Raw genomic sequence first — 15285 nt, forward strand, 5'->3', positions numbered from 1 at the left:
ACACACACACACACAAAACAAATACACACACACACATACCTGAGCATTCAGGAAAACACACATTCTCACTAGCTCAAACACACACACACACACACACACACACACAAACCTAAGCACTCAGGAAACACACATACACACACCTGAGCATGCAGAGAAACACACACACACACACACACACAAACATGCAACACAAACACAGACATAAGAATATACAAATACGCACACACACACAGACACAAACACACACACGCACACCTGAGATAGCTGGGAAAACACACACACACATACACCTGAGCATGCAGTGAAAACACACACACATAAACACACACACACACAGAGAGAGAGAGAGAGAAAGAGAGAGAGAGAGAGAGAGAGAGAGAGAGAGAGGGGAGAGAGAGAGAGAGAGAGAGAGAGAGAGAGAGAGAGAGAGAGACAGGCAGGAACCAGCGCTTATCTCCGCCATTAATCTCCATTTGTCAGAAAGGCCGGAGAGGAGAAGAAGAGGGAGGAGAGAAGAGAAGAGCAGAAGAGAATAATTACAGCCTTTGCTGCTCCATTATGGTGTCATTCTTGGGCTGACATCAGATAAGATCACACCTCCAGCTATTTCTCCACTTTAGCCTGCTCTTTCTCTCCTTCACACTCCTGCACAGCCTGACAGAGACCGAGATGCTGCTGGATGTGTTACAAAGCCCAGTGAACTGTCTGATGTTCACTACCAAGTGAGCATCCATGCTGAAATGACACTTGAGAGGACAGATCACAAGATACAATACTCCACCAATACACACTCAAGCTCACACACACATGCACAAATGTGTTTATAAACAGATCTTAATGTAATTTAATGTATCTAGTGTGAATAAATGTATTTATATATTTACTTATTTAATTGCATGTTTTTTTTAATATTTACATATTTATTAAATTTAATTATTTCATTAATTTAGTTATTTATTTATTAATTAAGTAGAAGAATATTTTTACTTAACTATTACCAATTTTTTTTAAATTATTTTATGTTCTTCATAAGAAAATTTAATTATTTAATTTAATGTAATTTAATTTGTTTTGTTGAATTTAATTAATTAATTAAATTATTTATTCAAGTAAATTGTTTTTATTGATTTTTTTTTGTTAAATGCATTATTTAATTAAATATTTGATCATTTGTTAATATTTTATTTATTTACTTATTTATTAACTTTCACTAAATGATTTTTAAAAATACATTTTTTTGGCTTATGTATTCATGTACAAAACTTTTCTAAATTTTATGTTCTTCATAAGGTCATTTAATTATTTAATTTAATGTAAGTTCATTTAATTTATTCCATGTAATTTAATCAAATAAATTAATTATTTAGTTAGCTAATTTTTTTTAATGATTTTGTTTTGTTAATTATTGATTTATTTATTTATTTATTTGTATTTACTTATTATATATTCGTTTTTGGCTTAAATATTCATCTTTCAAACTTTTCATGTTTTTTCTAAATTTTATGTTCTCCATGACATAATTATTTTTTTTTAATTTAAGGTAATTTAATATATTTTATTTAATGTAATTTAATTAATTAATTATTAATTATGTTGTTATTGATTTTTGTTAAATTAACAGTTTATTTAAATATTTAATTATTTGTTTATTTGTTTATTTACTTATTTATTAACCGTTACCAAATGATTTAAAAAAATATGTATGTATGTATGTATATATATATATATATATATATATATATATATATATATATATATATATATTTGACTTTTGTAGTCATGTACCAAACTTTATGTTCTTCATAAGGAAATCTGTTTATTTAATTTATGTGATTTGATTTATTTAATGTTATTTTTTTATTAATTTGATTTTTAGTTTTTTTTATTAATATTTATTTGAATATTTAATTATTTGTTTAATGAATTTTTATTTACTTATTAATCATTACCAAATGATTTTTGTTCAACTTTTTTGACTTTTATAATCATGTACCAAACTTTTCTTTCTGAATTGTATGTTCTTTATAATGGAATGAAAATGCTTTATTAATATAATTTTTTTTTCTGTTAGAAAATATCATCTAATATACAGTATATTTACTTTTAAAGAACTGGAGTGCAATTATTATGAAAAAAATAAAATTAAAAATATTTGTAAATAATATATTTGTATCTGTTTCAGTAAAAAATATATTTTTAGCAAAACTAAAGAATATTAAGTGTAATAAATTTTTTTGAAAACAAATAATTCATAAAAACTGGGTCGCCTCAGTGGAATGAACCGCCAACTATTCCAGCATATGTTTTTCCTAGCTGCAACCCGGTACTGGGAAACACCCATACAAACACAAAACGCACACACACACACACACAAGCACACACAAGCGCACACACACACACTCTACGGCCAATTTACTTTACGAGGAGAACTAACCACTGAGCCACCCAATTAAGAAATTCACTATTTTAACAGATATTTAATACTGCTTTAAGGGTTTTTAATCATTCAATAACCTCTGATTATTTGTATAGTGCTAATTTGATCACGTTTTTTACAAATATTACTTAAGAGACTCCATAAAAACACATTTGTCACATTTCAGAAGTGTTTAAAAGCATCTACATTTATTATTATTTTTTTGTTTAATAATAATAAAGAAAATAATAAAGAAAAATAAAATAGAAAGAAAATAAAAATAAATAAATATACAGTAAACTGGCGGTTCATTCCGCAGTGGCGACCCTGGATTAATAAAGGGACTAAGCCGACAAGAAAATGAATGAATGAATATACAGTAAACTTTGCCTTTAAAATACTAAAATGTTGTAATCTCATGCAATATTCCTTGGCCATTTCTCTTACTATTCTTTCTTCAATGCTCTTGCTGTAATGGAGTTTGTCTATATAAACAGAAGTGAAATATAATGAGTCCTCTCCTTTTAGGCAGCTCACTAGGTTTTGGAACAAGCCCAGTTTCTCACACTGACAACCTGAAACAGAGCTCAGGACTCAAGCTGGAAGTTAACCTGTCAACCCCACCTATTCACCAATCTGAGCTTATCTTACTAGTGATTATCTTACAATTCAGCATGATTAAGTGCACATCTGACCCCAGATCAGCGTCGCGAGGCTGGAAGTGTCAGAGGCATGTACAGGTTCATCTGTCCATTTAAGAGCTGTTGTCCCCTTTGGCGGGCCAGAAAGCGCAGTGGACGCCACCCTGACAGCTGATCTGATGGATTGAAGGAGTCCGGGACACTTTCTCTGAGAGAGCAGTCTGAAAACAGAAGATTACACACTGCCTCCCAGTGGTGCAGATCTTCATATCGCAGCCTGAGGGACTGCTAATGACAAGACAACAGCCTTACAAATGAACAGTCATAAAGCTGTCAGGAGGATAGACGAAGAGCCAACTTATAGAGCCAAGCTAAAGTTGCACTTTGTAGATAAAAACTTTTTCGTCTTTTAAATAAATAGTCTTCAAATGTAAACGACTGATGAAAAAAAAAATCACACTAATGTAAATAAGTCGTCATTTAATAAGAATATGTGAATAACTCAATTATGACAAAAATGACAAAAATGTCAGACATTATAATTCTAATGTCGAGTTGGTTATGTAATATTAAATTACATATATAAATTAGATGTATTATATGAGAAACATGCTTTGTTTACCAAGCAAGTGGATCTAATTAGAGTTGAGGCAGCACCGTGGCTTAGTGGTTAGCACTGTCGCCTAACTTCAAGAAGGTCGCTGGTTCGAGTCCCGGATCATCCAGCTGGCATTTCTGTGTTTGGAGTTTGCATGTTCTCCCCAGGTTGGCATGGGTTTTCTCGGGGTGCTCCGGTTTCCCCCATAGGCCAAACACAATGCTCTACGGTGTAGTGCAGGGATCACTAAACTTGTTTCCAGAGGGCCGGTGTCCTGCAGATTTTAGCTCCAACCCTAATCAAACACACCTGAACAAGCTAATCAAGGGTTTACTAGGTATGCTTGAAACACCCATGCAGGTGTGTTGAGGCAAGATGGAGCTAAACCCTGCAGGGACACCAGCCCTCCAGGACCAGGATTGGTGACCTCTGGTGTAGTGTATGAGTGTGTGTGTGTGTGTGTGTGTGCATGGGTGTGTATGGGTGTTTCCCAATACTGGGTTGCTGGAAGGGCATCCGTGGTGTAAAACGGGCTGGAATACTTTCAGCAACTCTAAAATACAGACTAAGCCGAAGAAAAATGAATGGATCTAAATAAATGTTAACCTTTTACACCCTAAACAAAAGTTTAAAAAGATAATGAAAATCCTTTTGCATAAATCTGCAGATCTTTTTAACAAAAGTCTGCACAAAAAAAGACACATATGTATGAGTATGTCAGCAGATTCTGTCTGGCCCTGCCTATAACTGTTGATAAAATTGACATTTCACCAAAGCTGCATTGAGTTCAGATGCTGCAGTTTCAGGCAATACACTCACACTTAAACAGCCACTGATCCTCCGGCTCTCCATGAAAACGGCCCTCGTTTCCCACTCAGAGCGATGTGTGCTTGTCAGGAGCACGTCTTCACTCATTTGAGGCTGTCAGTACAGCGGTAACCCAAGCTGGAGGTGATGGTCTGGAGTGGAGATGAAAGCTGAGGGCATCAGTGAAGCGAAACACTGAAACTGAGAGCCTGAAACTCTGCTTCACACACAGACCGTCTCTCAGACCATTCACACACATGGACTTCAGTTCAGTATTGTCAAAAATATTGGTATTTCAGTATGTATTGATGCTGCATCAATATTTGCCATACTCTGACGCAGACAGAATGAGTTTGTTATGGTGTATCGGAAAAAAAATAATCCGGATAGTTACTTGAAAAAAAAAATCCATTACATAGACATTTGATTTACGGTAATATATGCATTTATGGATTTAAAATAAATAGAATATGTCATATATGCAACATATATTTAAATACTGCAAAAATACGACCAGATATGTTAAAAAATATTTACTTATGAACACATGGATAAAATCATATCTAACATATTTGAATATATATGGCTACATATCAAAGTACATATTTGAAATATGTATATATATATATATATATATATATATATATATATATATATATATATATATATATATATATATATATATATGCATATATTTTAAATATAAATGTTTATATTAATATGTAAATATAAATATGTTTAAATTTATATAAAAATGTCAAAACACACAAAAAAAATTATAAGCGTTTACATATTTTCTTTTTAACCATTGGAATTACATATATGACCATATTTGCTCAAATATATAAGCCATGAATGCTATCAATAATATGCATATACTATGTATAAATGTATAGCTAATATGTTGGAATTTGTTACTTATTACTACAAGACAAATTTTTTATTACATTTTTAATATATATCCGTTCATAATTTGCATAGATGCAAAAACAATGCTAATTTTACATACAGTTAAAGTCTGAATTTTTAGCCCCCTTTGATTTTTTTTCTTCTTTAAATATTTGTCAAATGATGTTTAACAGAGCAAGGACAGTTTCACAGTATGTCTGATATTTTTTCTTCTGGAGAAAGTCTTATTCGTTTTATTTCAGCTAGAATAAAAGCAGTTTTTAATTAAAAAAAAAACATTTTAAAGACAAAAACATTAGCCAGGTTAAGCTATTTTTTTTCTTGATAGTCTACAAAACAAACCAACATTATACAATAACTTGCCTTATTACCCTAACCTGCCTAGCTAACCTAATTAACCTAGTTAAGCCTTTAAATGTCACTTTAAGCCGTATAGAAGTGTCTTGAAAAAATATCTAGTAAAATATTATTTACTGTCATCATGACAAAGATAAAATAATTCAGTTATTATAAATGAATTATTAAAACTATTATGATAAGAAATGTGTTGAAAAAAATCTTCTCTCTGTTAAACAGAAATTGGGGAAAAATTAAACAGGGGGCTAATAATTCTATCCAACTGTATATATACTATTACAACTGTCCAACTGTGTGTGTGTGTGTGTGTGTGTGTGTGTGTGTGTGTGTGTGTGTGTGTGTGTGTGTGTGTGTGTGTATGTATGTATGTATGTATATATATATATATATATATATATATATATATATATATATATATATATATATATATATATATATATATATATATATATATATATATATATATACACACACGTATATATATATATATATACGTATATATATATATATATATATATATATATATATATATATATATATATATATATATATATATATATATATATATATATATAGACACACACACATACATACACACAACACTATTATATATCTAAAATCCAAATATGAACTTGCATACAGTATATTGTATCTATCAGATTTCTATATGGGATCTGATTGAATAACTCACATAACTTGTAATGTATTCCCCCAACACAAATAATATATTTATGGTACATTTTAATTTCCAAGAAAATCTCTGAGCTAAAGGTAAGACCTTAAAAATCCTGCATATTTTCCTCAAATATCACAAATCAGTTTTGTGTGTATAAGAAACAAATAAACATCTATAATGATCTACATATTTAAATGATCCATAATTTTTTTATACAGAAAGTGAACTAATACTTTTCCTTTAATTTTTATTTATTTATTTATTTATTTGTTTTTTTAGGCAGTGTATTTAGGGGTCGTTAGAGTGGGTTTTATATGTATAAAAATGTCAATTTTCTGTATAAATAATGTAACTTGTTCTTGGCATAAAAAATAAAGGAAAAAAAAGAAAGTGAACTAATGCTTTAATGCTATTGCGATCTTTCTGTGTGCTTTTAAAAATGTTGAAGTATGGATAAACTTGAAGGTATGGTATTAAAGTGAGACATTGCAGTATGGTGACAGTGGTTCAGTACCGTATATAGATATATATTCTCAGCAGGCGTTTCTTCACACTCAGCACTGGTGTCATGTGGATGAAATACTGCTTCTGCACCCAACGCTGTGCTTCGTCATGCTGCATCTCCGGCCTATAAAATACATAAAACACATCAGCACTGTTTGACGGCTCAATGTGATGTCAGGCTTGATGGACTGTGACAGATCTCAGGCTTTTCACAGCAGATCAACACCAGAACAATGTGTTTTCCAGCCTGGAGGAGCTCGGCTGATTTTCAGTAACATCTGCAAAGCTACCTGAAAAACTGTGAGCAAGTGTACCAAGTGTTTTAAATGCAAAGTGAGGTCATGCCAAATGTAGATTTGATTTAGTTAATCTGAGTTCATTGATCAATATTTATTTATTATTTATTCATTATTTTCATTCATTCACCTTCAGCTTAGTCTCTTTATTCATCAGGGATTGCAACAGCAGAATGAACTGCCAGCATATGTTTTACATAGAGGATGCCCTTCCAGCTGCAACCCAGTACTGGGAAACACCCATACACACTCATTCTCTCACACACTCATACACTACGGCCAATTTAGTTTGTTCAATTCCCCTGTAGCGTATGTGTTTGGACTGTAGGGGAAACCGGAGCACCTGGAGGAAACCCACGCCAACATGGAGAGAACATGCAGACTCCACACAGAAATGCCAACAGACGCAGCTGGGACTCGAACCAGCGACCTTCTTTATGCATTACTTTTTTACAGCATTTTTACACAAATCTTTGAACAGTGCTGTAGCTTCACATGTGGGTTTTTCGAAGCATCTTAGACATGTAACTTCTTCTAGGTTTAGTTTGTCTCTGTTTGTTCTGTTTCTTCATGTCATTCCAGACAGACTGGATGATGATCAGATCAGATCTGTGTGGAGCCCTGGCTGTTGGTGGACCATAATCTTACTGTATAATTACAATTAATGACAAAAATATTGTAATAAAAATTGTAACAAAAAAAAAGAAGAAGAAGATATTTCAAACTGACATGCAACGCAACAGAAAAATATAGAAACAACTGACTTTCAAACTTTTTTGGTAAAAATACTGGTTGCCTAAGACTTTTTAAAATATTTTTTTAATATTTAATACGTAAAAAAAAAAGTGCCAAATCACCAAACAAAATGTATTTAACAATCATTTTCACCTGTAGTCCCTTTAGGCAGGTTGTTAATAACAGAATGAAACTAAAATAACAAATATTAATCCACCAAATTAAGAATATGCAATCTATTTACTAACGATTCTTCATTTATTTTGGTAATTGCAGATTTATGTCTAATCTATATATTTATGTTTTTAAGATTTCTCACTCCCTGAAGTAGATTCAACATGTTCTGACATGTAAAAGTTAAAATAATTTAGACTTAATAATAATAATAATAATGATAAAACACTTTTTATTCTTTTACATTTATTTTAATTAATTAGATGATTATTATTAATTTTTATTTTCATATACATTTGCTTAATTGGATTTATTTAATTGTTTATTATATGCATTTTAAATATATTTAGTATTTATATAACATTTCCTTTTTTATTATTGTTATATATTTTTTTATTAATTCATTCATTCATTTTCATTTTGCGTACACTACGAACAATTTAGCTTACCCAATTCACCTGTAGCGCATGTCTTTAGACTGTGAGGGTAACCCGAGCACCCGGAGGAAACCACAGCCGAGACTCGAACCAGCGACCTTCTTGCTGTGAGGCGATCGTGCTACACACTGAATGACTGTGACTACCTATATTTTTTTACTATACACTTTTATATATATATATATTTTAAAAAAAATTATATATATATATATATATATATATATATATATATATATATATATATATATATATATATATATATATATTTTTTTTTTTTTTTTTAATAAATAACACACTTTAGACTTCAGTGTGTTACTTGCCATTTCTTTATGACGGTTGTGTTTTCTGAATGAAAACTGCTTCTATACATTTTTTCAATGAATGGTTGCTAGGCAGTTGCTTTGGAGCTCTGTATACTTTAATGGTTTCTAGGTGGCTCAAAATTCAAAATGGTGTTTTTAGTACAACAAAAAAGGAAAATCTGTTAAAATAACTAGCTTAATAAAAAAGGAGCTGGCTTAGTGGTGGCTTAGTGGTTAGCAATGTGGCCTCACACCAAGAAGGTCACTGGTTCGAGTCCCAGCTGGGCCTGCTGGCAATTCTGTGTGGAGTTTGCATGTTCTCAATGTGTTGGCATGGGTTTCCTCTGGGTATTCCGGTTTCCCCCACAGTTCAAACACATGCACTATAGGTGAATTGGGTAAACAAATTTGGCCATGGTGTATCAGTGTGTGTCTGAATGTGAGAGTGCATGGGTGTTTTCCAGTACTGGGTTGCAGCTTGAAGGGCATCCACTGCATTAAAAATATGCTGGAATAGTTGGCGGTTCATTCCGCTGTGGCAACCCCTGATAAATAAGGGACTAAGCCGAAGGCAAATTAATGAATGAAAAAGCATCAGTGCTTGAGCAGAAGTGTGTGTGTGGTGGTGTTTATATGAAGTGTGTATCAGTTTCCCAATGTTTCCCTGCGGCTGAGTGTGAGCTGCTGTTGGGATGTGCTGTAATTTGTAATGTTGTCTGTGGATAATTGCAGGTTTTGTGTGGTGGTTGAGGCTGAGAGAGGTGTGATGAAGCCGCTTTACTCAACAGAGGAAGCTCTGAAAAACACACCGGGGGCCTTTTGTGGATGAATTGCACTTTGGGAAGAATGAAGTGATGAGTGAAAGAGTGACGGAGCTTTCAGACGCCAAACCTGGAGATCCTGCTCTCACACAAATAATAAATGCGCAGAGTCTTTTGTACATACAGTACGTGTATTTTTAGATTATATAATTAATTTTTAGAAGATGTTGATGTTTTTTAAAAGACATCTTTTCAAGAGGCTTTGTTTATTTTACCAAATATAGTAAAATTGAAAAACTTTATAGAAAATTTAAGCAAAAAAAAAAGAAAAGTAAAATATAACATTTAAACATTTAAAATAGTTTTTAATTTTATGACATTTATTTATTTATTTATTTATTTGTTTGCATGTTTAGTTTTTAAAAAGCTTTTGAAACAGGAATGAAGTTAATAATTATTTATAATCATTCATTCATTAGTTTTCCTTCAGCTTAGTCCCTTTATTTATCAGGGGTCACCACAGTGGGAAGAACCACCAATTTATCCAGCATATGTTTTACAAAGTGGATGCCCTTACAACTGCAATCCAGCACTGGGAAACACCCATATACTCACGCATTTACACTTATTCACTAACTATGGCTAATTTACTTCATCAAATTCACTTATAGCGCATGAGTTTGGACTATGGGGGAAACCAGAGCACACTTAGGAAAACTATGCCAAGATGGGGAGAACATGCAAACTCCACACAGAAATGCCAACTGACCCAGCCGGGACTCAACCAGCGACCTTCCTGCTGTCAGGCGACACTCACTGCCAACCACTGAGCCACCGTGCAGCCCTATTTTCTAATCATTTATTAATTTATTACACAGATGTAAAATTTATATATTCTCTTTTTTAATGTATTTATTATAGTTCAATCATTTAAATGTTCGGAATAAATTGCATTTTCATTTAATATACACTTAAATTTTTTTTTTTTAATTTGTGCGCGTAATTTATATATATATATATATATATATATATATATATATATATATATATATATATATATATATATATATATATATATATAAATTACACTCACAAATAAAAAAAATATTAAAAATGTATTATTTAAATATGTAAAAATATAAGTATTCAGATTTAATTTTTCAAAATATAAATAATTTTTTTCACAATATTCATTACAAAACATTAACTTTTTTAAATAATTATAATTATGCAAATATATATATATATATTATTTATTAATACCGTTACATCATTTATTTTATATTTATTATTAGTATGCTTATTTATATTTAATAAATATTATTTTTATACTTTTTTTGTTATAAAATGTTTATATATATATATATATATATATATATATGTATATAAAGGTCAGTTGGCATTTCTGTGGGGAGTTTGATTGTTGTCACCGTGTTGGCGTGAGTTTTCTCCAGGTTCTCCAGTTTTCCCCACAGTCAAAGCACATGTGCTTTAGGTGAATTGGATGAACTAAATTGAAAGTTTTGTTTACATATGCGTGTGAATGTGAGTGTGTATGAAAGTTTTCCAGTACTGGGTTGCAGCTGGAAGGCCATCCGCTGCATAAAAACATATGCTGGATAACTAGGCGGTGCATTCCGTTGTGGCGACCCCAATAAATCAAGGGACTAAGCATAAGGAAAATGAATGAAAGAATCTGCACTTAATGTTTTTCATCAAATTCTTCTAGAATAACATTCATAGCTGTTTTAAATCTCCACAATCCATACATTTATTATTATTGAAATGTATTATAAATCAAATAATTTAAATTTACTCTATGAATTGAATTCATGTTTTCCTCAAAATGTTTCTTCTTTTGAATAATGGTCTGAGACATCTTAGAAACTCCCTAAAAACCCAAAACTCCATTACATCCCAAATCTATTTGTCATATGCGTATGAATCTCTAATTGACAATAAAGCCTCCTGATTGGTCAGTTTGTTAAGAGTGTGAACCGTTTAACCTCCAGACCTCAAACAAAACCCAGCGGCAGATGAATAAAGAAACACTGAAGGTTTTAAGAGGAATCTCGGGCAGATGGTCAGAAAGAGCTGATTCTGGATCAGTGTCAACAGCGTGAGGAAGAGCGGCGGATGGATCATCTTGCTCTTGCCATTGTGAGAGTCATTGACGGTGCATTAGCGCAGGTTTGCGGGCCCCGGGGCCACAGCTCTGCTCTTCTTTTGTGTGTTTCTGTGCGACTTTTTTGGCCTGGAGCTCAAACTCTTCCTCTAAATTCCTCTCTAGTTGACTGCGCTCATGACTGAGATCCTGCACATCTGACCTCCATCTGGAAACACACACATTCATCTTAGGGAAACTCTGTCAACAGCCGCTCTGACATCAGAATATACTCTACAGAGCCTTGATTAAATTGATCTAAAACAAATAATTATAAAAATTAATTTACAAATACTATAATGACATCAGAATATTCTCAACTGCTAATTAGCAAATAAATACAGTTTATACAGTCAAAAATAAATTACAATTGAGGAATACTTGAAGGATTTTTAAAGGTCTTACCAAAAAAAAAAGTAATGCGTTACTGTTACTGTGAGTTATCCAATCAGATCCCATATAGAAATTTGAATGATGGCAATATACACTCACCGGCCACTTTATTAGGTACACCTGTAGAACTGCTTGTTAGTGCACATTTCTAATCAGCCGATCACATGGCAGCAACTCAATGCATTTAGGCACGTAGACATGGTCAAGACGATCTGCTGCAGTTCAAATCGAGCATCAGAATGGGGAAGAAAGGTAATTTTAGTGACTTTGAACGTGGCAGGGCTGTTGGTGCCAAGCGGGCTGGTCTGAGTATTTCAGAAACTGCTGATCCACTAGGATTTTCATGCACAACCATCTCTAGGGTTTACAGGGAATGGTTCGAAAAAGAAAAAAAAAATCCAGTGAGCGGCAGTTCTGCAGGTGCAAATGCCTTGTTGATGTCGGAGTTCAGAGGAGAATGGCCAGACTGTTTCCAGCTAATAGAAAGGCAACAGTAACTCAAATAAGCACTCGCTATAACAGAGGAACGCACACGAGCATCTCTGAACACACAACACGTCCAGCCTTGAAGCAGATGGGCTACAGCAGCAGAAGATCACACCTGGTGACACTCCTGTCAGTTAAGGAGAAACTAAGGCAATTCTGAGACAATTCACACAGGCTCACCAACATTGAACAATAGAAGATTGGAGAAACACTGCCTGGTCTGAGGAGTCTCAATTTCTGCTGCGACATTCGGATGGTAGGGTCAGATTTTGGCATCAACAACATGAACATATGTGTTGGTTTATTGGAGTAAGTAATGTGTTTTTAAATGTGTCTTTAAATAATTTATTTGATTTTTATTTTTTAATAACTAAAATATTTTTTTTAATTTTTATTATATTATCTCTAAATAAATTGAGGTATAAATAATTGTATTCATTTAATATTTTTTTACATAAAACAATTATTTAAAAAAAATATGAATTTACAATGGATTTAACTAAATGAGCAAACAAATGAATAAAACTTGTGATCTTGTGTGCAAATGAAATAAGTATTGCTTATCTGTATTTATTTATTTATTTATTTATTTATTTATTTTAGTGGTTTTAAAGTAACATGTCTATATTGTAATTCATTTGTTTTATATTTTGTATTACTGCCTATTTTAAATAATATTTATGTTTTTTTAATAAATAACAGATTTTATCAAACTTATTTATTTCTGCTCAACATTCAAAAGATAAAAAGGAATAAAAAATTTATATATATATATATATATATATATATATATATATATATATATATATATATATATATATATATATATATATATATATCAATCATTTTAATAATTTACAAATAAAGTCATTCTAATATTCTGATTCTTTGTTAAACTTAATTTAAAACAAATTTAAATATATTAATTAAGTTACAAATAATACAAATACATCAAAATATCCTTTATTAAGACTTTGGGAATTTTATATGGAAATTACCAAAAGAAAAATGATAAAATCTGGGCCTTTTATATTTATATTTTATAAACCTGACATGCTGAATATTATTTTGTTATCAAGATATCAAGATTTTTAGATAATCTATTCAGATATAATACTCAAATATACAAAAATGCTTCAAATCTACCATCTATCTCTAATCTAATCATCTCTTTAATAAGTACAATTAAAAACATGTTGATAACATCAAAAAGTTCAAACTGCACACTTTGATAATGTTTAAAGCAGCAGCACAAACAGCAGAGCGTTGTGTGAAAACACTTTTAAAAAAAGGTGAAAAGTTTCTGAAAGTGTGTAGGAAAGGCAGGTGTTCACAGAGTAACAGTATAAGTGCATCTGTTGTGAACTCACAGTCAGATTCTTTAACTCACGTCTGTCTCATAGATGAGGGTGTAAAGCGGGACCTGTATGCTTCAGACGGGCCCCGGGGCCTCCTGCTCACCGGCGGGACGTCCTGCGGTGTCAGTGTGATCTATGAAGGCTGAAACTGGAGCTGCAGGAGTGATGGAGGATTCAGAGACATTCCTGCTGCTCATGGGCCCTCAGAGCTCTATAGGGGCCACTGCAGAAAAATGCAAACACGCCAATCAATCCAGCGGCAAAAACTGGACCATGAGCTTTAATTTTGTTCGACTTTTTAATTTTTATTAATTGTATTTTTATTTTAAGAATTGTATTTTATTTTACTAATTATTTATTTTTATTATAAATTGAATTTTATTTTAAAGAATTGTATTTTATTTTGTTATTTGTCTTTGCTTTGCTTTTGTTTTATTTTATTTCTTTTTATCCCTGAAAACTACTGAACAACATGAAGATTTTAATAAGCGATTTCTCTTGTGTTTTTATGATGATTTTTTGGAGTAATCTGTTTTTAAATTAATTAATGTTAATTAAAAAAAATTAAATATATTTTTAATAATTTTAATTATATTGTTTGCAAATTTATTAGTTAAATATTTTATTAAACAATCTAATTTAAAAAAATATATATTTTATAATTCTTACATAAAAATGTAATTTAATAAAATATGGATTTACCATGTATTTAAATAAATAAACAAATTCATAAAACTTGTCATATGTTATGCAACTTAAATAAGTATTATTTAAAGCTTATCTGTATTTATTTGTTTATTGGCTTTAAAGTAATGTCTATATTGTAATTTATCATTATTATTTCATATTTTTTATTACAGTCTAGTTAAAATAATAATTGTATATATATACATATAAACAGATTTGACCAAACTTATTTATTCTTGCTTAACATTCCAAAAATAAAAAAAGTTATTAAATACATATGGATTTACCATAAATTTAAATTAACAAATTAATACAACTTTTTGTAATTTTTAATGCAAAATTTAAGTATTGCTTTACTGTGTTATTTATTTATTAGTTTTAATGTGTGTCTATATTAATTAATTGTACTTTATTGTTACATATTTTGTATTATTGTCTAGTTTAGGTAACATTTACATGTATTTATTAAATAAATAATAGATCTAAAAAAGTATTATTGCTCAACATTTAAAAACCCCACACGTTTAAATAAATAAATATTTCATTGTGCAAATTAAATAAGTATTTGTGTGCTTTACTGTATT

At 31.1% G+C, this 15285-nt stretch overlaps 1 long non-coding RNA gene across 2 annotated transcripts in view; it reads right to left on the reverse strand.

Moving 5' to 3' along the window:
- Window positions 1-13598: 13598 nt before the first annotated feature.
- Window positions 13599-15285, reverse strand: part of LOC141376871 (uncharacterized) — a 33271-nt gene continuing 31584 nt past the window's right edge. The window contains exon 7 of one of the 2 annotated variants that reach the window (XR_012388196.1): window positions 13599-14237. This is a non-coding gene — a long non-coding RNA (uncharacterized lncRNA). The remainder of the gene's footprint in view (window positions 14238-15285) is intronic. The other variant, XR_012388199.1, reaches the window with a different exon arrangement.

The sequence above is a fragment of the Danio rerio genome, chromosome 12 (genome assembly GCF_049306965.1).
Source record: "Danio rerio strain Tuebingen ecotype United States chromosome 12, GRCz12tu, whole genome shotgun sequence".
Taxonomy (NCBI): Eukaryota; Metazoa; Chordata; class Actinopteri; order Cypriniformes; family Danionidae; genus Danio; species Danio rerio.